Here is a 24,715-nt window from a genome sequence, read left to right as displayed (position 1 = left end):
TTCAGGACTTGCCCAATCTATTCCATTCATGAAATCACACAAAAGAGTGTCCTTTTGAGAGTTCCTAACATGCCCTTTGAAACTCATATACCCCTCTTGAGAAGAGCTATATCTCATGTTATCAAAGTCAAAGATATCATTATCCCCTTCATCATCTGCAAAAAGGTCAAACCAATCATCTTTTCCAAGTTTGAAATCAACATCATCTCTAGATTCATCAAACATAAGAGGAGACCAATCAGATTGATGCTTTGATGCAACTGGAGTATTCCAAGGACTGGTAAAAAAGGTGAGGCTACATAACTAAATATTGATTGCAATGTAGAGCATACCAGTTCTTGCTCTGCATCTAAATAGCATATTGTCTTCATTTTTCTAGAAAACACCTATAAAGCATCGTAAAAAGAAATATTTTTAATATTGAATTTTTGTTATTGATAACTAGTTAATTACCAACTCCTTGACTGCCATCGTATACTGTTCAAACAATGAGCAGAAAAGAAAATACAAATGTCAATCTTAAACTAAAAAATTAACATTATATTCAACAATTAAGGGTAGCAGCAGATGTGGTATATATATTAGGCTAGATTTGTCTAGCTTTTTACATTACTTCGCAGATGCCTAGGCCTTCAACATCAATAGGAAGCTTCATGGCTGGAAGCTTGTAGGAGGATATTTAATTTCTCCATATATAAAGGTTAGGAGTTGTGGAAAGCCTCGTTAATTTACTATATCAATATTTGTCCTTGTCCATAAAAATCAACACATATAACACAAAAATACGTCATTTTCCTCTCAAAAACGTGTTTTGTTCTTATCATTTGATAGAAAACATGTAACATGCATGCTTCTTCCAGTATCATTATATGATTAAAGACATTTCAACTAACCTTGTTAAAGGCAGCGAGGCTAAGGACCTTGACACCAATCCTATCGGCCTTTAATATAGCTTCTTCTGTTTGCCTATTTATGCCATCTTTTGCAGAGGGTAAAAAATACTGCAATCATAAAACAACTATATATCAGCATATATAATCCAGTTTTAGTTCAATCTTTTACTAGAACAATGAAAACGAGCACAATTCTGGCTTAGTTTATGCTAGTTCATAAATTTGTACTCTATATATGGAAAGAAGTTGCATAGTACCATGAACCCAACTCATAGAAATAATGCTTGCACTTGGTCATTACAAGATCAACAAACGGCTGCCTACAGATGATCTAATCTCAGGTTTGACTGAGTCAAACTTTTGCCAACTTGAAAAACAACATCAGAACAAAGAACAAAAGGAAAACTATCCAAAAACAAAAGAGAAAATTCAATTATAACTACATGGGATTAATCCATGAGAAAATCCCAATATTTCCTCATTCAATTAAGATATATGTTCTTTCATCTTGTCCAGAAAAGTAAAAGGTAGCATATTAGGGAATACTTTCAACAATACCATAAGCTTGCTAGCATCACGGATTGAAGCTAACATGGCAAGATGAGCACCAACATGAGTTGAGTTTGCTGCATTTTCATACAAGCCTTTGAAGACCTATAACATGGTTGAGTGTAATGTTAAAAACTGTTTGTTAAGAAAGATGAACATCAAAAAATAAAATACAAATAAAATATTAAAATACCTTCTAAGCAACCGCCAATGCAGTGGCTGGTGTGATAGCTCCAAGCCAATTTGACTCCTTTGCTGTTAAGCCAAACAATACAGAAAGATTGTGAAAGACCATGTAAATGTATGAATAGATGCTATTTTTATATGAAAGATTGAAAAAGGAACAAAGGGTACTTACCTTCTAGATTGTCTAGGATATAAGTCATTTGGATCTGGTGGTTCTGGTAAACATGCAACTGGTCCCACTTCAATACAGTCATCAGTCTCTTCAACAAAACTCGTCTCTGTTGAAAATAAAAGAATGAGCACCTTAATTACCAAATAATCCTTCGATTTGACTCCAAAATTGATATCGATTCAGCTAGATAATACCAATTTCAATTTCAATTTCATGTACTCTGTTGTTTACTTATCCAGATCCAGTTATGATGATGACGTGTTAAAGCTATGTCGCTAAGCAATTGAAGAAACGAGTAGTCGAGTATCATACCAAAATTTACAAACAAAATTGATAAAAGAGAGAGAGATCGTAACAAACCTCGAGAAGTGAACAATTGACTGTCTGATTGAATTCATCGAATCTTCCTTCTCTTTCTGTGATGAAGTGTATTAGGTCAAGAGCTTGAATGCGTACTGTCTTCAAATCGATATCGATTAGTGCCATGAAGTGTATTAGGTCAAGAGCTTCAAACGTGCCCTACCCATTAAAGCGCTGGCTGCAAACTCGTAAGATGAACGCCATTGATTGAATTCATTAGAAATTAGCTCATGGATTCCCATAGCTAGGGTTCTTAATCCGACTGAAGAATATGAATGAAGATGGGATTCGGTTGCTTTTACTATATCTGAATCCATTGATTGAAAACTTTCACCGAGTTATCGGTAAACCCTAATATAACTGGCATCCTTTTTCTTTCACTATCGAATTCGTGGATTCCAAGAACATTGAATGAAGCTAGAGTTACTTCATTAGAGCTCGATTGGAGTGGAATCGGAGATTGGGGAGCGGAAGAAGAGAGAATCAGAGAAGCTCGAAGTGTGGAAAATTGATTACACCTCCCTATACCTCACTCAATAATCGAAACCATAGAAATTCTTGAATTTGGTATGAACAAGCAACGAAGATGCGAAGTTCTGGGAGATGCAAAGTTGGAGAGCAGATGTGGAGAAGTGAAGCGGTAGAGGTTTGAGAATCGAGAGAGAAGAAAGAAAGAAATGGGTCTTCGGCGGGGATGAGCTAGGGTTTTCAGCCGGTGGAAACAAAGCGGGCTTTTTAATTTTTGGATTTCATTTCCCCCTTCGATGAAATGCACGTGTTTCATTAAAATTTATAAAGGGACAAGGTTAGATGACACACACTTTATTTAAGGTGCCCTCCATGTTTTTTTATTAGACACTAGTTTTAGGGCACGTAAAAATGTGTGCCCTCTATACTTCATATTTTGGAAAATTGAAATCAATTTTTAGGGTACGCACAAATGCGTGTCCTCTATCAGCGCGTGTCATTGATTGCGCGTCGTAAAAGGTTGTTTTTCTAGTAGTGTGTGTGTGTATATATATATATATATATATATATATATATATATATATATATATATATATGTGATGTCATATTAGTGTTGTGGTAACTTTGTGTTTTGCATGTAAACTTTTGTATCAAATAATAAGATATAGTTAGTGCATCAAAAACCATTAAATATGTCATGAAAACTTATGATCTTGAATCAAACATTTCATAAAAACTTATAAGTGATTATAAGTGTTTAAATACATAAATATAGACTTGTGGTAGATAAGAGAAACACAACTTATGATATTGTTCAATTCACACACTTTAAGGACATAAATGTGTTAAGTGTAATAAGTTGTTCATAAAATATCTTGTAAAGAGTCTTATGGTATAAATGATTAGAAATGTGTTGGTTATGGTTACTTACAACCTGACTGTTGTCAAAATTTGGATATGAAACAACTTTGATTTACTTTAAAAGTAATTGAACTTTTAAAACAAGTTTCTGAACATAAACAATTGAGAATTGTAACTAAAATGTGAGATTTTTGTGGAAGTTTCTAATTCATCAAACTAAGGCACCAACTTAGTGAAGTCCTCTATAATAATAATAACAGTTAATCTTTTGTGAGCGAAGAATGTGTGTATAGATCTATACAAGTTGACACATCTGTATGTGGCTACTAGCTACATTTAATCCTTTCTCTCCATAATTCATCCTATCAAGTTGCTTTGGTGAAGGCAACCCAAAAGGACCATGCACCATCGGTTCAAGTACATACCAAAATATTTATGGACTTAGACACTAATCCAACAGTCTCCCACTTGGATAAGTCTAATAACTATTGTGCGTATGACTTCAGATCCTGATCTGCAATCGTAGCTTTCCAAAGCCGCTGTCAACTCTGATCCTATCAGATACGCGTGTCCTTAGATAAGGGATCATATATTCCTCCATTCTAGATATCGTGTGAGACATGATTTCTAATCATTCTCCTTTGTACTATTTCTCGATTCCCGATTTATGACGACTGACTAGTTGAACAAATCAAATTAGCCCTACCCGGCCGAGCATTTACGTTTGTCATCGCTAAATCATCGAGGGGCCCAAAGATATCGGTTTTATCCTACTTTGGATAAAAGGAACGGATAAACTTTGATACAATGTTTGCTTGCACTTACTCACCGAATCACACACAACAATATGTTTTATAACACCAAGTTACTAGTGTGTTTACATATTATCAATGTGCAACCGATTTGCAAGATACAACTCACACATCTTGGTTTCAAGAATATAAGATGTTATCGTCTCACCAATCACTTGTGATACAATTCATGGAGTGATCCAAGTGAGCGTGGGTTTAATCCAATGCTCAAATCATATTCATAAGCACTCATGAACGTTGCAGCAAACATTTGCTTATGTCTAATACTCTTTTAGACAATCCACACACCAATTCACGACAATCTTCATTCATATCTACTTCCAACATATGAACGACTGTGGCCCATTCGAATAATTCGATTATTCTTAATAAATTCAATTATTCTGGAAGTCAAAACATGCAAATGTGAAACACAAGAATAATACTAATCCCAAATGGCCTCAAACCTTTGAGTACAAATAAAACTCCTTTTATTTATCACCATATCGATTACTCATTATTTGTCGTTTCGGGTAATCAACTTCTTACTTGAATTACAACACTTGTCCCACGCTCCTAGCATGCACACAATGTTTACCTATGATTCTTACTTTGTGAAATAGATCACATTGAACACATTTCCAATCATTCTCATTTCACAACTCCAAATCCTTTTTCATAAGTGTGAGAATATCAAATTCTTGTTACTTATAAAATATGCTAGATTCTAACATTCTATGCAATGATCCTTTTGTAATGTCACTGCACTAAAGTCACAAAGACTATTGTCAATGATATTACAAAGTCCTCTATCGGAGATTATTACAAGACAATTCCACAGACGTGATGTCTCTCACTCAAAGTACATTCTTTGAACATCCTTTTGCATAAAAAGTTTCTAATCTAGTCATAGATTTTCAATATCCAATTCTCAATATGGACACGTTTCCATATTTTTCCATATGACAACTCATTCTTAATAGACTCTTATCTATTCATAATGATGTCGATATGGTCCATCCAATATCATGCTTCCACCTACTCACAAGCGACCAATCCTCGTCAAACTTTGGATTATCCTTTGATAGTTGTTTAATTGTTTTTGTCAAAACCAATTCTAGTCCCTTTTCCCTCTAAATGCGCTCGACATTTGGAAAATTTTAGAATGGTCAAACATTAAAGCATTTGCAATCGATCCTATACCCGAAGCGTATGGGACACGACGCATAATGTTTTATTTGCTATGTTCTCAAAATTCGAATTGTGAAGAGGAATGCCGTAATCATAATCGAAATTTTAAGAACACACTATGTACCCTTGACTGAATTTATTAACATTTCTCAACCTAATCCTTTAGATTTGAAATGAAGCATAATATTCTCTCCCTTAATTATAGCAAAACAACTTTACAACCCTTACGACTTTGCAAGGTATAACTCTTGTTTTCTATAATTAATATGGCCAACTTGCAATACGTGCCTTAATAATCATACAACCATAACTTTTATGCTCCCACTATCATGATGATTATTATAAAACATAACACTTATGCTCCCACTAGCTTCGACATGTATTCATAAACATCTTAACTTCCAGAAAGACAATACCTATTGAATTTCTTAAGTCCATGTTTCTAATACTTAATGCTTTGATAATCTTTTATCAAGGCCTTTTAAACTTATACACCTTTGCCTTAGATAGTTCATACGTGTGTCTAAACAATTAAGACTAATTGCCAAACCTCACAATTCAAATTATGGAAAGGGATATCGTAACCATAATTGAATTCAAGAATGCAATTTTACAATCACTATCTTCTTAAAAATTTTCTTAGTGAAAGCATTTCCTCACAATAATTTTCATGAAGAAGGAAATTTTATGACACTTAGATTTAAACGGTGTATTTGTTCCTATCCATGTGAATTTGTCAAAACCAAAGTTTGCGACAAATTCAAAATCATATGGATCGAACTTTCTTGATCTCGATTTCCTGCCTTTATGGTAGCACAGCTGCCCACCATGTCTTCCAAGTAGTTAAGCAGCTCACCTTTTCCTATCAATGTACCTTTCATTGATTAAGGTGCTTGCCTTTTATGCATTCAAATGAGACCTCATAGGACTCATATGCATAATTAACTCGATTGGATTGGCACAGAAACAAAATAATGTCAACACGATAGGTTGTAAACCTCAACTCGTGTGCTAGTGATGATTGATAAGGTCTATTTGATTTGTTCTTGAAAGCTTTCAAGACCAATAAGACTCCCACTGACTCCTTGACATATAAGATTCTCTTGTCAATCACCATTTCTTGACAAACAAATATTCAAGAGTTAGTGTAGCTTTTATCAAACACTTCATAAATTGGACCTAGTTGGTCTTTGTCTTATCCAAGACATCACAACTTTCCACATTTGATGAATGTTATAAACCTTTCTACTTCTTGTCACTCAATGTCACAATCTTAACTCTAAGACTTGTTTTGGAACGAAGTATGATTGACCTCATGATTTAACCATTTCTTCAATTCTTGATTCCTCTTCTTAAACATACAATTGTACTAAGACTCACTTAGAGGATCAATTGAGATATGGTTCTTAATCATTAAGACCTATCATAAAGCATAAAAGCTACTCTCCCTTCTTCTTAGAATGGAGAAACTTTTATCTTTCTGCCTACTTGATTCTTCTTATTCGTTTTGCTATTGATTTAAACCTTTTCAATCAATTCACAATTACACTTAATCTTGTAGGTATAATCACATTTACTAAACTTTTAGTAAAACATGACGAATATCTTTGTTACTCTTATGATGGACTTGATCAACACACAACTTTGTGTGCTCGATCTCCTAGTCCTTCACTTGACACTTTGTCAACGAACTAGTCTAATTTCCAAATATGAAATTTCTCATTCATCATGCAACCAAGTTGCGTAATTCCAAATTTCTGTCCAATTGAAACTTGGGCGATGAGAAACTCTCCCTATTTGGTAAACTCTCGACTTTCCATAAATAACATAATAAGAACCAAATCTATTATTGCTAATATTCAAACATCAATTTTTCATATATGCCATTGCAAGGATAAATCAAAATTTATTTTATTGCGGAAAAATTTGTCCTTACAATGCAATTCATTGAAAAACTATGCTAATACATCTTTCTTAGCAATCTAATTTTAACTCTAAGTAGTAGCTCAAGAATCTAATCTTTGAGAAATGTGATCGAAATCCATTCCTTCACGGTTAGATTCTGCTTACTTCTTCCATCAATTGTGATCTTATCACATTATGTATTAAGAATCTAGAATAGAAGCTTAAAAAAGAGTTAGTTAATGGGTTTTACATATATTAGAGCCATACATTTCGACTCTCCCATCTCTTAGATATCTTAGGTAAATGGGGCAGCTTCGTCTCCAATGCCCTTTCTCTTGGCAATAAAAGCAAATTGACTCTTTTGGAACATGACATGGAACTACTTCAGACATTGCCTTTCTCTTATGATCAAACTTTTCGATCATAGCATGTCTTTCGTTGCCATTGTCTATATCCATAGAGGTCTTAAAGGCAGATTCACCAATCAACTTTGCTTTTCCATTGCGCCAAAACATTTCTGATTCAGCAGCAATAAGCATATAGGTGAGATCTATAAGGGTCACGTCGCGGTTCATCATATAGTACTCTCTTACGAACTCACTATATGAATTAGGAAGTGACTGAAGAACCCAATCAACAGCCATTTTCTCACAGACAACGGATCCCAACATTCTTAACCTATCAATGTGTGACTTCATCCCTAGGACGTGTGCACACACCGACTTTCCTTCTTTATGCTTACTTGCCAAAAGGGCTTGAGTGATTTTGAACTTTTCAAGCCTTTGAACTTGTGGGTTAGGGAGAACAATCGGAGGAGGTGGAGGAAGTGAAGTATGATCTCTTGTTCCTCGATCGAATCGTGGAATATCATCTTCATGTGGAATGCTTGTTCCACGGGATTTGAGAAGACCATAGTTGTCAAACTTTGACATCTACAAAATGGGAGAAAATAAATTCAAGTTAGTTGATTGATTGAGTCCTTTGTAAATCACCCAAATGAGATACTAAGGCTAGGACCCAACACAATATTCTACAACTCGGGAGAGGGATGTCGTAACCCAAATTGCAGAACATTTGAAGGTAAGTGAATGACGATTCACTAATTTCCACCATGAAAAACAAAAAAGAAATTTTAAGTTTTAAATCTATGAAAACTCCTAGATCCTTTGAGATTCATTGAACTTTCAATGGCATGTTTAAATCTCGATATGCCCCTCTTGTTTGTGACTGGGATGCCGAGGATCACAAAGCGGGTGTGAATAACCATGCAAACTTACATGGTGCCCTCACATGTTACAGTCACCTATTCGATGTGCCGGTAAACCACACACGCTCCACCGAACTATGACAAACATTGAGTCACCCTTTGCTACCTTTGCTTAGATCCATTTTGTGTGCCGGTAAACCACACACGCTCCACTAACGTCTTTTCAAGGGCACAAAGTGTAATTTCATGGAATTGCATCAATTCACTTTTTCCTAAGTAACTAAGAATGGGAATTTTATGAAAACATTTAGTTACTTTCATTATACTTATAATGGAAGGTTTCGTCCTATCCTACCCGTTCAGCTAACGACCATCCACTAGTTAAGAGTGCGGTAGGTAAGAGTGGATACCCATTCAATCGCCATTTTATAGGCAACTTCCTTAAACACCCCTTATAGACCAGCTTCGTGAATAAGGCCTACTAACGGTAAGACTGACTTTTACTCATACATATATATAATGTTAGACTTTTAATGTTATATATATAGTATAGGGTGTATTTTACACTTTTAAAATATTAGGTGGTCAAATTTAACAATTATACTTTTAATTCAATTAAATTTTAAACCTAAACTTTTATGGATTTATTAAACCTCTTTTAATTATACTCCTTAATTAATTAATAAAACCATAAGGGTGTAATTTGAATTTTTCAAAACATTACTAGGGTTTTAGAATTTAACATTCCTAATTAAACTTTTAATCAACTTTTAAATTCCAAAACTTGAGGGCAAATTTTGAAACATTTCAAAACATTAGGGTTTAGAATTTAAATATACATCAAAATTAAACTATTAATCAAAATTTAAATTCCAAAACTTGAGGGCAAGTTTTGAAACCTTTTTCAAAACATTAGGGTTTTAACTATTTAAATTTCAAAACAACAAAACTTTTGGGTTCAGATTTAAACTATAAAACCTAAAGGGGAAAATATGAAACTTTTCAAAGCACAAGGATCAAACAACAAATAATCTTGATTAACAATTAATCACATAATTATCCATATTTTATTTATTTAATGATTTCTTGCAAAACAATTTATCAATTTAGTTAAAATAATTAATCAATTATCACATAAGGAAACAATTATCTTATTAATTGATAAATATCTTCAATTAGATCAAGAATATAGTCAAATACATCATAAAATCGGATTTATATTGATCTAATATGATAAGGTAACTATCCCAAAGCAAAAACAGCAAGAAATCCCGAGATATGCTCCATCTGACGAGTTGACTCGTCGAGTCAAGCTTGGACTCGTTGAGTCTGCATGGACTCGGCGAGTCCAGCCTCCAGAAACCCAAAAATTGAATTTTTCAAACATATCAAGCATCAATACAATAGTAACCAGTCTAGGCTCTGATACCACTGATAGGTTTTGGTCATAAGACATCCTATGTGCTCATACAAACCCTAATGCTTGGATCTAGGTTTCTCTATTGTACATGCTTTGAATCCAAGACTATAAACCCTAATTCTAGCATATGGAAATCAATATTAACATATAATTAGGTTTAAGATAGTACCTTGATTGTTATGTAGCAATAACAATCCCAATTCCTCCTTGAATTGACTTTGGAAGGCATAGAGTCACAAGTGTCACTCCTCTAATGGTTCACAAACACCATAAGCAAGAGGATGAAGAGGAGAGAGGTTAGAGGCTGCCCAAAAACGTGTTCTAACCCTAGAAAAGAAGTTCCCCACGTTTTTTAGCCTTAAGGGTTCTATTTATAGTGAGGCTATTAGGGTTATCTAACAAGGAAACCCTAATTTGGTTGCTTAAGCCCTAAGCAACCCATAGACTCCTTTAATCAAGCCCTTGGACGATTTCCTTATGGGCTTCCCATAAGAATTCGTCCACCTCTTGATTTAAGACAATCCATGGCCCAAATTGCAATTATCTTATAATTACAATTCCAGTCCCTTAAGTTTAATTAATCTCTTTTAGGCACAAAACTAATTACCAATTAATTATTGACTAATATTAATTAAACAATATGATTTCTACTTTAATATATCATTCCCATAATATATTAATAAATCATATTTAATCATTTCTCTCCATAATTCATCCTATCAAGTTGCTGTGGTGAAGGCAACCCAAAAGGACCATGCACCATCGGGTCAACTACATACCAAAATAGTTATGGACTTAGACACTAATCCAACAGTTACACCACCAAAACTCATTTTCAATCTCAAAACTGACAAATGGCACTTAGGGTTTCGTTCTTATGGTTTAGGGGAGTGGAGGTTGACCAAAAGATGCCACCAAGGCAACATAAGTTGCTTAAATAGGGCACAAACCCTAAAAATTAGGGTTCTTTCTTAGTGTATGCCCCGTGTACTCCCATGTACGCCCAACGTACATGGGCACATCTGTGACCAACTAATGAGCCAGTATGCCCAACGTATTCATAGAGTATTCCCAACGTACTCGGATATGGACTGAAATGAGAAGAATTTTCATTAAGGGTTAAAAAGGAACATACCACTAAATCTGGAATGTTACAATTCTCCCCCACTTGAATCAGACTTCATCCTCAAAGTCCGCTGATGCAAATAACTTCGGTTAATGCTCTCTTGTCTCGTCCTCCGGCTCCCATGTCCATTATGAGCCATTGCGGTGTTGCCACTGTACTTTCACCAAATCAACAACCTTGTTCCTCAAGGTTTTCATCCTCCTATCCAAAATTGCCACCGGTCTCTCGACATAATTCAGGCGATCATCCACCTGAATATCCTCCAGTAGAACCACTGTGAAATCATCAACCACGCATTTCTATAGCTAAGAGACGTGAAACGTGCTATGGATCTGACTAAGCTCCTTGGGAAGATCCAAGCGATAAGCAACCCGGCCCACACGGGCCAAAACCCTAAAAGGATCGATGTACCTGGGGCCCAACTTGTCCCTCTTCCTAAATCGGATGACACCTTTAGGAGAAACATATCCCCAACCTGGAACTCTAGGTTTGATCGGTGCTTGTCGACATAGCTCTTCTGCCGACTCTGTGCTGTCTGAAGTCTACCCCGAACCTGCTGAATCAACTCGATGGTCTTGAGTACCAATTCGTTACTCCCCATGACTCACTGACCGACCTCACCCCATCATATTGAGCTCCTTTATTTCCTACCATAGAGCATCACAAAAGGAGATCGATCGATGATGAAGTGATAGTTTTTGTTATAAGAAAACTCTGCCAAAGGGAAATACGTATCCTAACTCCCACCGTAATCCAATACACAAGCCCGAAGCATATCCTCCAAGGTCTAGATAGTCTACTCACTTTATCCATCAGTTTGCGGGTGGAAGGTCGTGTTAAAATGCATCGAGTACCCAACTCCTCATGAAACCTCTTCCAAAACTTGGAAGTAAATTGGACGCCCCTGTCTGAAACCATAGAAACAGGCACCCCATGTCGTGCCATAACCTCCCTGATGTTTATGTCGGCCGACTTCTCTGCATAGATACTCTCCTGAATCGGAATAAAATGTGCGCTCTTGGTTAATCTATCCATGATGACCCAAATCGAATCTACTTCGCGTGCTTTCTGAGGCAACATCTTAATGAAATCCATGGCAATCTATTCCTATTTCCAAACGGGAATATCTACCGGTTGCATTTTTCCGTGACGCCGCTGATGTTCGGCCTTGACTTTTGTAACATCCATATGTTTAGGTTATTTCAATTTTATCCCTATGTATGGATACATATTGCACTTTGGTCCTTGAGTATAAGAAAGAGTGTAAAATGAACCACACTTGCATTTTGGTGATTTTGGGCAGTGGAGTAGTACATTGGGCGTACGTTGTGTACGCTGAGGCTCTGAGCATACTAGGGCAGACCCTAGTACACTAGCCGTACATCGCGTACATAGGGCATATGTGGAGAAACTCCAAACCCTAATTTTTAGGGTTTGGTCTATATATAATCATTTTGAGAAGAGTGCATTTTGAGATCATTTGTGTGCTTTGGTGTTGTTCTTGAAGAATAAAAAGTTGGTGTGGCACTTTTGGTCCCAAATATGGTGATTCTTGAGCATGGCATGCTCTTGACCAAATAATTCGTCCTTTCAGACCGTATGAGGGGTCTTAAGTCATAAAAATGTGGTCTTGGTGCTTAGTTTTCCTCCATGCATGCTCTAGATGGTCTTAAGGCGTTACGAAGTTGGGATTTTGTGTATTAAGCACTTAATGGACATGCAAAGTCATAAAGTTGGAAACTTTATGACTCTTAGTGGTATTTTGGCCTTGAATTTGAAAGTTGGATGTGAGAGCTTAATGCATTAAGCTCTTGTTGAGAAAATGGGAAGTATGAGCATACGCCCTGCGTAATTTGGAGTACGCAGTGCATACGTGGTCAATCCCCATCTGCGGTCAAAGCACGAGTATGCCCCGTGTACCTTCGGAGTACGCCCCACGTATGAGCCCTGAGTCCAATCGGCTGGGTTGACTCAGTTGACTTGTTGATTTTGACCAATTTTGACCAAGAGTATTTTGGGGAAATGTTATTAATTTAGAATGGGAAATGTTCTGACATTTAGGATTTGGGTTGAGCTGGTTATCGGAGATAGGAGCAATTCAGACTGTGAGGTGAGTTTTCCCCACTTGACTTATGGGTTGAAGGCACCAAGGTCGACCTATTGGATTGATATCATGGTTTTACCGTATGTTTCTATGATGTAGTGATCTGTTAGATATGTATCATGGTATATAGGATGTCGCTATGGTGTAGCGATCTGTTAGATTTGTATCTTGGTATATAGGATGTTGCAATGTTGTAGTGATCTGTTAGATTTGTATGACTAACTGTATATGGTAGCTATTAATACTAAGCGTTGGCTTACAATTTTATTTCTGTTTCAGGTATTTCTGAGGACCATGGCAAGGCGAAGGCGTGACCATACACATCCTTGGTTTATGTTGATTGGATCTTAGGAGACTCTGCTTTTTAATAATGTTTTGAAAACAATGGTTATGTAAACACCTCTTTTAAATAAATGGATTGTTTTGAAAAGTTTAAATTTGTTGTGATTTTTGAGACGTTACAAGTTGGTATCAGATCCTTGGTTTGAGCGAATTGGAGGAACATCCGTGTAAATCCAGGCTCAAACTAAGGAACTGTAAAAGTTTTAAAAATGATTTTCAAAATTGTTTTCAAAATAATTAAGAAAGGATGTGATGTGTACGATCAGCCAGAGCTAGTAAGTATACCCCAAGTTACCACACTATTGTTTGATGTTATGTTATGTTAGAACAGCATGCTAGCGGTAGGCTAGGGATCTTCAGGAATAGTATGATAGACTTGCCTGATAATCGATTTCTGATAGCGTAGGGTTTCTTCCTTGTATATAATTGACATCATTACTGTAGTTGCTTAGTGTATGCATCATAGTTGTGCATAAATAAAATTCTATAGCATGAGAATGTTTGGTTTTTCCTTATTTCCTGTTCTTGTTTGATAAAGGGCTTATGGTAGAATTAGGTATTCAACTGTATATAGGATCTAGTGTAATGTATGATTAGCATACACGAGTGTTGTAGGGTTAGTGGAAGTTTCATGGATGAGTTATGAGGGATCAGTCGGTCAGTCGAGGAATGGATAGCCTTTCTCTTGGAAGTGAGAATAGGATGTATGTTTATCCATGTGTGTGTTGTTAGGATTATTGTGATGATCTTCTATGACAAATACGGGTAGGTTCAGAAGTTGGTATGAGCATGTACTACTGGAAGCACAGGACCCATACGCATAGCAGGAAAGTCATAGCCTCTAGGGTTTTGTTGTGGAATGGTTCCTATGGTATGTTATGCGCCTTATCTAATATTTTTTTGGGTTATTTTCAGTATGGTGGTTATGAGGCGATTTGAATCGGGATCCGGATCAGGTGCCGAAGCGAGTGGCCAGGATAGGCCAGGGTTGACTGAGGACCAGGTTAGGGAGATGATTCATGCTGAGGTTTTTTATATTATCTGGGGGCAGATACCATAGTTGTTTGGGTCTATTAATACCGCCATGATGGAGTTCTTTGATGACCGATACGCTGCGCTTTCTGAGGCTGCTGCTGCCACCGTGACTGTCGCTGCTGCGGGGATTAGCAGGGGGAGAGCCTTCTAGTACCGGGACTTCGACAATAGGAAGCCCCTAATGTTTGATGTGGTTCAGGACCTGATCATTGTCATGAGGTGGTTGTCTGGCTTTTAGGAATGTTTCTTTACTTGCTCCTGCCCAACTGACAAGAAAGTCAAGTGCTCTATTAACCCTCTTTGATCTGAAGCGAAGGATTAGTGGGGCTGGTTACTGGTTCGTACACCCCAGAGCAGAGAGTTGTTGTATCATGGGGGAATTTTTTTTGATATGTTCCGCTCGAGATACATTGCTCTGGTTCTGAGAAATCCCAGATGACCCGGTACTTGAGCATGCTCAAGACAAATATCCGCCAGTTTGTGTCCGTTCAACGATATGGTTCACTCATTTAGTGACAGGAGGCCACTAGCCGACGGGAGATTGAGTTGGAGCTCTAGACGAGGGAGCAGAGGCATGCTCTGGTACACCGCAACCCACAGCGAAGCGGTTTAAGGCCGCTAACATGAGATCTGGGAGTTAGAGGGGCCACACTTGTGGCAAGTGCGACAAGGTTCATGAAGGTCCTAGTTGATCAACTTCTGGATGCCACAAATGTGGCAAGGAAGGGTACTTTTCAAGGGATTGTCGTCAGTCGGTCTTAGTATCGAGCACTATGATTTTCTACCATTTTGATCAAACTGGCCATGTGAAGGTCAACTAGCCATTTCTCGCCGCCAAGCCAATGCAGTCCCCGACGCTAGCCACTATAAGGATCACCGATAGGGGCTAGGGTAGGGCGGATTCCGGAGGGCTCAAGGTCGTGCATTTCAGATCACTAGCGAGGAGGCCAGGGCAGTGCCAGACGTCATCACTAGTATGTTTCTATTCATATTTTTTTGAGTTATTTATGATGTGCTTATGGTGATGATTTTGTTAGGTACCCTACCAGTGAATTCTTTGTCTGCTATTGTGTTATTTGAATTGGGCGCGAGTCGGTCCTTTGTGTCTCGATCTTTAAGTAGGGATTTTGGTATGACCCTTAGAGAGTTTCAGTGTCCGTTGCGGGTTTCTATCGGCAACGAATATGGGGTTTCTGCATCCAGAGTGTATCAGGGTTGTGTATTGGCGATCTTCAGGGTGCCTTATCCGATCGATTTGATTCTAATCCCCATGGGGGATGTGTGTGTGATAGTGGGGATGGATTGGTTGAGCATGTTTGGTGCTATGATCGATTGTGAGGGTCAGTGAATGATATTTTGAACCCCAAGTGGGGGAGAACTGGTTATCTACAGAGAGGGTACTAGGGTTGGATCAGGGTTTTGTTCGGTGACCAAGGCTCGACAGTATATATTCAACACGGGTGTATGGGTTATCTTGCCTATATGATTGATACTCTGGTAGAGGAGCTGGTCTCAACTTCAGATGTGCAAGTTGTCAAGGAGTTTGCTAATGTGTTTCCAGAGGAGTTACCCGGTGTGCCTCCTGAGAGGCAGGTTCAGTTTAGGATTCACCTAGGGCTAGGTGTTGATCCGATTGCCAATGCGCCATACCGTGTGGTGCCTACCGAGATGCAGGAGTTGTCCTTTCAGCTTCAAGAGTTTTTAGGCAAGTAGTTCATCGGACCAATCAGTTCTCTGTGGGGAGCCCCAGTTTTTTTCATCAAGAAGAAGGACAGTTAGCATCAGATGTGCATTGATTACCAGGAATTAAACAAGTTGACGGTGAAGAACCGTTATCCCCTTCCATGGATTGACAACCTCTTTGTTTAGTTATATGGTGCATCTTGGTTCTCCAAGATCGATATGAGGTCGGGGTATCATGAGGTAAGGGTGAGAGTCGAGGATGTGGATAAGACAACATTTCAGACTCATTATGGTCTTTACGAGTCCATGGTGATGTCATTTGGGCTCACCAATGCGCCTACAGTGTTTATGGATTTAATGAATTGAGTATGCAGACCAATGCTCAATCGATCAATTATTGTGTTCATTGATGATATCTTGGTGTATTCCAAGACCAAAGAGCAGCATGAGGAGCACCTTTGAGAACTTTTGGGAATGTTGAGGCAAGAATAGTTGTACACTAAGTTCTCGAAGTGTGATTTTTGGTTACGAGAGGTCCAGTTCTTAGGGCACCTCATTAATCACGATGGGATTTTGGTCAATACGACCAATATCGAGGCGGTTATGCAGTGGGAGGTCCCGAAGTCTCCTTCGGAGATCAGGATTTTCTTGGGATTAGTAGGGTATTATCGGAGATTTATTCACGACTTCTCCAAGATTGCAGTACCCCTCACTCGTTTGATGAGGAAGGGAATGGATTTCCGTTGGGGACCTGACCAACAAGTTGCATTTGAGACGTGGTGGAAAACATTATGTGAGGTCCAGATATTGACCCTTCTAGAGGGTGTTGAGGACTTCGTGATATTTTGATGCATCCATTACTAGTTTGGTGGGGTTCTTATGCAAAGGGGATGAGTGGTTGTATATTCTTCTTGGTAGTTGAAGCCACATGAGGCACATTATCTTACTCATGACATGGAATTAGGGGCAATGGTATTTGCCGTCTAGATTTGGAGACATTATTTATATGGGGTCCGTTGTACCGTTTACACGGATCATAAGAGTTTGCGATATCTTATGGAACAACTGAACCTGAACATGAGGTAGCGCAAGTGGCTGGACATGGTCAAGGATTATGACTGCGAGATCCTTTACCATCTGGGTAAAGCAAATGTGGTAGTGGATGCCTTGAGCCGCAAGTCGGCTGCATGTTTAGCTGGGGATATGTGTACGAGGATATCTATTGATTCTCCATTTTTGGATTTGAATAGAGAGGCACAAATAGAAGGAGTCAAGAAGGAGAACTGGAAGCAAGAGAGGATCAGGGGCAAGATTGACAGGTTTGTCACCGATAGTCGGGGATTGTTGACCTGGTGTGGTCGGTTTGGGTTCCAGTTTCTGGTGGGGTCAGGAAAATAGTGTTGGAGGAGGCTTCTAAGTCTTGCTTTTCGATACACATGGGAGCCACCAAGATGTATTGGATTTTAAAACTAAGTTACTGGTAGCCGTGTATGAAGAGGGAGATATCCTGGTATGTTGAGAGGTGTTTGACCTGTAAGATGGTCAAGCCCGAGCATCAGAGGCCACATGGCAAGCTGCAGCCTTTGGAGGTTCCCATGTGGAAGTGGGAACAAATCAACATGGATTTTATCACTAAATTACCGAAACTTGCCAAGGGATTTGATGCTATGTGGGTCATTGTGGATCGATTGACCAAGAGTGCCCGCTTTTTGGCCATCCGGGAGAGCTCCTCGGCCAAAAAGTTGCCCGATGTGTATGTTCGGGATATTTTTTCTCATCATGGGGTTCCAGTCTCCATTGTATTAGATCAAGATGTTCGATTCACTTCCCGGTTCTGGCAAAATTTCCACGAGGAACTGGGTACGAGATTATATTTCAGCACTGCTTATCTTCTGCAGACCGACAGACATAGTGAGCGGACCATCCTGATACATGAGGATATGTTGCGGGCTTGTGTTATAGATTTTGGTGGGAGTTGGGATTCCTACTTACCTCTTGCGGAGTTCTCCTACAACAACAACTATCACTCCAAAATTAGTGCCCACCTTTTGAACTTTTATATGGTCGGAGATGTCGTACCCTAGTTTTTTGGGGGGAGGTTGGTCACAGAGTCATGGGAAGGACTGAAGTAGTCCTTCAAAATATAAAGCTTATTCAACAGATCAGACAACGACTACAAACAACTCAGAATCAGGAGAAGAGTTATGCCGACCGATGCTGATCAGAGTTGGAATTTCCGGTTGGTGATATGGTTCTACTGAAGGTCTCACCCTGGAAGGGTGTGATACGCTTTAGGAATATGGGGAAATTGGGTCCCCGATATATTAGACCGTTCCGAGTGATTGCCAGGGTAGGCAGGGTGGTCTATCGATTGGATTTGTCAAGTGAGCTCAGTCAGATCCACATCACCTTCCATGTTTCGTAGTTGCGGAAGTGCGTGTTAGACGATGAGGCAGTGCTTCCTTTGGATGATATCCAGGTCGATGAACACCTGAATTATATTGAGAGACCATTAGCGTAATGGAGAGGAAGATGAAGGTTCTGCACAAAAAGGAGATACCCTTGGTAATGGTTTAGTGGCAACATAAAAAAGGCTTAAATTGGTCCTGGGAGTCGAAGGCGGAGATGTGGGAGCATTATCGTGAGTTATTCACGATAGCTAACTTCGAGGACAAAGTCTAGTTCCAGTGGGGGAGAATTGTAACATCCCGATGTTGAGGTAATTTCAATTTTAGCCCTATGTATGGGTGAATATTTCACTTTGGTCCTTGAGTATAAGAAAGAGTGCAAAATGACCCAAAGTGGCATTTTGGTGATTTTGGGCAGTGGAGTAGTACGATGGGCGTACGTTGGGCGTACACCGCATACGTAGGGCGTACGTGGAGAAACTCCAAACCATAATTTTTAGGGTTTGTTCCATATATAATCATCGTTATAGCCTCATTTATCATTCCCTCATCAGCCCCCGTCTAAGAAAACGTCCCTCTAGCAAACCCTAAGTAAGTAGAGTACATTTTAAGCCCATTTGTGTGCTTTGGTGTTGTTCTTGAGGAATAAGAAGTGGGTGTAAGGACCTTGGAGCTTAGGAGAAGCTTAGATCTGGGATTCTTCACTTGTTAGCTCCCACCAAAAGGTAAAAATATCCTTGTTTGATCACCCTATATTGTGCATCTAGTTATTTCTTCATTTATGGCACTTTTGGTCCCAAATATGGTGATTCATTGAGCATGGCATGCTCTTGACCAAATAAGTCGTCCTTTCAAACCTTATGAGGGGTCTTAAATCATAAAAATGTAATCTTGGTGATTATTTTTCCTCCATGCATGCTCTAGAAGGTCTTAAGGCATTAAGAAGTTGGAATTTTGTGTAGTAAGCACTTAATGGACATGCAAAGTCAAAAAGTTGGAAACTTTATGACTCTTAGTGGTATTTTGGCCTTGGATATGAAAGTTCTACGTGAGAGCTTGATCCATTAAGCTCTTGTTAAGAAAATGGGAAGTTCTAGCATACGCCATGCATAATCTGGACTATGCAGCGCATATGTGGCCAATCCCCCGACTGCGGCCAAAGCTCGAGTACGCCTTGTGTACCTCCAGAGTACACCCTGTGTACGAGCCTTGAGTCGACTTGGTTGGGTTGACTCAGTTGACTTGTTGATTTTGACCAAGGTTATTTTGGGAAATGTTATTAATTTAGAATGGGAAATGTTGTGACATTTAAGATTTGGGTTGAGCCGGTTGTCGGAGCTAGGAGTTATTCAGACTGCATTCAGATTGTGAGATGAGTTTTCCCCACTGGACTTACGAGTCGAAGGCACCAAGGCCGACCCATTAGATTGATATCGTGGTTTTACCTTATGTTGCTATGATCTAGTGATCTTTTAGATATGTATCATGGTATATAGGATGTTGTTATGTTGTAGCGGTCTGTTAGATCTGTATCCTGGTATATAGGATGCTGCTATGTTGTAGTGATCTGTTAGATCTGTATGACTAACTGTATATGCTAGTTATTGACTGTTATGGTATATGTTGATATGTGATGGTGTACCGGGTTGAGGTGGTCCTGATTTATGCTGAAGGACAAGATACCCAGGGCGGTCCGGATAGACTGAAGTCCTGCGAGGTGGACCAGTCAGGCCGAAGGCCCCGAGAGCAGTCCAGATAGGCTGAATGCCCATTGAGGCGGACTAGTGATGCTAAAGGCTCTATATACATGTTATTGTTTGTTATGTTTATGTATTGGTACTTTGGTAGAACTCACTAAGCATTAGCTTACAATTTTAGTTTTGTTTCAGGTACTTTTAAGGACCGTGGCAAGACGAAGACGTGACCGTACACATCCTTGGTTTATGTTGATTGGATTTTGGGAGACTCTGATTTTTAATAATGTTTTGAAAACAATTGTTATGTAAACAATTCTTTTTAAATAAATGGGTTTTTTTCAAAAGTTTAAATTTGTTGTGATTTTTGAGACGTTATAAGTTGGTATCAAAGCCTTGGTTTGAACAAATTGGGGGAACATTCGTGTAAATACAGGCTCAAACTAAGGAATTGGAAAAGTTTTAAAAATGATTTTCAAAATAACCAAGAAAGGATGTGATGTGTACGATCAACTAGAGCCAGTAAGTATACCCCAAGTTACCACATTGTTGTTTGATGTTATGTTACGTTAGAACAACATGCTAGCGATAGGCTAGGTATCTTCAGGAATTGTATGAGAGACTTGCCTAATAATTTATTCCTAATAGCCTATGGTTTCTTCCTTGTATGAAATTGAAATCGTTAGTGTAGTTGCTTAGTGTATGCATCATAGTTGTACATAACTAAGATTCTATAGTCTGAGAATGTTTGGTTTAGCCTTATTTCTTGTTCTTGTTTGTTGAAGGGCTTATGGTAGAATCAGGTATTCAAATGTATATAAGATCCAGTGTTATGTATGATTCACATACACGAGTGTCGTAGGGTTCGTAGAAGTTTCATGGATGAGTTATGAGGGATCAATCGGTCAATTGAGGAGTGTTTAGCCTTTCTCTAGGAAGTGAGAATAGGATGTATGTGTATCTGTGTCTGTGCTGTTAGGGTTATTGTGATAATCTTCTGAGACAAATACGGGTAAGTGTATAAGGTAGTATAGGATGTTGTACCAGGTTGAGGCGGTCCTGTTTTGAGATGAAGGCCTAGATACTCAGGGTGGTCCGGATAGTCTGAAGGCCTGCGAGGCAGACCAGTCAGGCCGACGACCGAGAGAGCGGTCCAGATAGGATGAAGGCCCAGTGAGGCGGACCAGTCATGTTGAAGGCTCTGTATGCATTTTGTTGTTTGTTATGTTTATGTGTTGGTACTTTGGGGGAACTCACTAAGCGTTGGCTTACAATTTTAGTTTTTTTCAGGTACTTCTGAGGACCGTGGCAAGGCGAAGGCGTGACCGTAAAACATCCTTGATTTATGTTGATTAGATCTTAGGAAACTCTGATTTTTTATATTGTTTTGAAAACAATGGTTATGTAAACACTTGTTTTTAGAAAATGGGTTGTTTTGAAAAGTTTAAATTTGTTGTGATTTTTGAGATGTTACAACTTTCCGGCAAGTCAAGCACCTCTCTACATACCAAACTACATCCCGCTTCATACAAGGCCACCCATAATCAGGACGGAGGTCTATATATATATATATATATATATACACACACACACACACCAAACTACATCCCGCTTCATACAGGGCCACCCATAATCAGGACGGAGGTCTATATATATATATATATATATATATATATATATATATATATATATATATATATATATATATATATATATATTTGTTGCCTCGGGATGAATGGAGAATCTTGAATTGTGCACCTCCTCCATCAAAACCTGACGCGTACCACCCCAATAAGGAACTCACACCGTCCGATGGAGAGTTAATAACCCCCGACTATCATAATCGAAGGAAGCCACCTGACCCACTATGCACTCACTCTTTCGATGTTCTTCCTTTATAGGCTCAACCTGAGCCTCTCGAATCCGCTCGAAGAGTGAAGTAATCACTGTCATCCTCAAAAAGTATCTCTGATCGGAGCCATGACCGTCTTGTGGCTAAGAGCATTGGCCACCACATTGGCCTTACCCGGATGGTAAAGGATCTCACAATCATAATCCTTCACCACATCCAATCACCGAAGTTCCCTTATGTTCAGATTCGACTGATCCATCAAATACCTAAGGCTCTTGTGATCCACATAAATCGTACAACAGACTCCATAGAGGTAATGTCGCCAAATATTGAGGGCGTACACCACCGCCCCCAACTCCAAATCGTGCGTAAGGTAATTCGCCTCATGAAGCTTCAGCTTCCTCGAAGCGTAAGCAATCATGCGACCCGTATGCATTAGAACTACACCTAAACCCGTGATCGATGAATCACAATAAACTACATAATCCTCAACAATCTCAGGCATATTCAGGATCGACGCCTCACACAATCTCTATCTTTGGATCTCAAATGCTTCCTGCTGCTCAGGCCCCCAGTGGAAAGTGATAGTCTTCTTCGTCAATCGTGTCAAAGGAACCACTATCTTGGAGAAATCCTAGATGAATCTCCGATAGTAACCAGCTAGACCAAGGAAACTGCAAATCTCAGATGAAGACTTCAGAACCTCCCATCCCATTACCACCTCAACCTTGGCCGGATCGACCAAAATACCGTTCTGGTTGACAAGGTGCCCTAGAAATTGCACCTCGCGCAACCGAAACTCACACTTTGAGACGTTCGCATAAAGTCTCTCCCTCCTTAGAGTCTCCAATACCTCCCTCAAGAGCTCCTCATGCAGCTCCTAGGTCTTAGAATAGACCAAGATGTCATCAATGAATACAATCATAGACCGATCCAGCATCTGCCTGTACACGCGGTCCATGAGGTCCATGAACATGACTGGAGCATTGTTAAGCTCAGAGCGCATCACCGCGAACTCGTAATAACCATAACGATTTCGGAAGTCCATCTTCTGCACATCCTCCTCTCCGACCCTCATCTGATGATAACCTGAATGCAGATCTATCTTGGAAAACCAAGATGCACCATGATTCTGGTAAAACAAATCATCAATCCTCGATAGTGGATAACAGTTCTTCACAGTTAGCTTACTAATCTCCCGGTAGTCAATACACATCCGATGCAACTCAACATTCTTCTTCACAAACAGACTCGATGCTCCCCATGGCGAACTGCTTGGTCGAATGAACCGCTTGTCTAATAGCTCTTATAGTTGCGTAGACAAATCCTGCATCTCTGGAGGAGCTAACCGATACGGTGCTCTGGCTATCGGGGCCACACCTGGAACCAAGTCAGTCCTAAAATCCACCTGCCTCTTTGAAGGCACTCCAGGCAAGTCCTCCGGGAATATATCCGAGTATTCTTGGACAACCGACACATTATCCATAGTCGCCTTACCCTTCTCCTGGGTATCCATAGCATAGGCAACATATATGGAATAACCCTGCTAAAGATAACATCTGACCCTAGCGAATCAACATAGAATCGACCCACGATGAGCACTCTCTCCCTAAACCACTGACTCTCCCCCACTTGGGATCCTAATATGTACCAGTTGATGCTCGCAATCAATCATCGCCCCATTAGGGCTCAACCAGTGCATCACATTGGGGCTTAACCAGTCATCGAACCCCGCTAGGAACTAACATGTCATTAAATAATGGCCCCCCTCCCGACATACATACAAAAGCACTAAACACATGCAAGAGTCACAAAGATAAATAACATACAAGATAGTCATCAAGCCCTACCCGGTGTACATATCAGAAATCATACATGCACAATCACCCAGACAACTAAATTCCTAATCATAATAAACCATAGGCCGGCATGGTGCCTTCGACCCGCCGAATATGGCGAGGAAACTCACCTCAAGCTACCGAATATCTCAGATAAAAGCTCGGATAACTGATCTGGAAAATCTACGCTCTAACATCTTCAATAAAATCCAATTAACAATTGGATCTTAATCCAAAATCAAGAATCTAGATCACTTGTCCTACATCTAGGGTAAAAGACCATTTTACCCTTTTCCTACTTGGCTCAAAAAAAGGCCCAACCCATTTGTTCCAAAAGAGCAAATTCCTAAGTGGCACCAAATCCCAATATGGACCAATCTAAGAAGGCCCAATGATCAACAATAACCCAAAGTCTAGAAATTATCCATAGGAGTAAAGGGGCCAAGCCCAATCGAAACATAGCCCAAATAACCCAAGCCCACAATTTATTCGACCCATAAGATAGCGTACACTAGACGTACTAGACTCGTACGCCTGACATACGCGATTGATCCGGAAACGGGCACGCATCCAGTACGCTCAGCGTACCTAGGAGTACGCCCCACATACTGGCATGATCTCAACCCTTTG

This window comes from Lactuca sativa, chromosome 9 (genome assembly GCF_002870075.4).
Source record: "Lactuca sativa cultivar Salinas chromosome 9, Lsat_Salinas_v11, whole genome shotgun sequence".
Classification (NCBI taxonomy): Eukaryota; Viridiplantae; Streptophyta; class Magnoliopsida; order Asterales; family Asteraceae; genus Lactuca; species Lactuca sativa.
Note: the sequence above shows the minus strand (reverse complement) of the source record.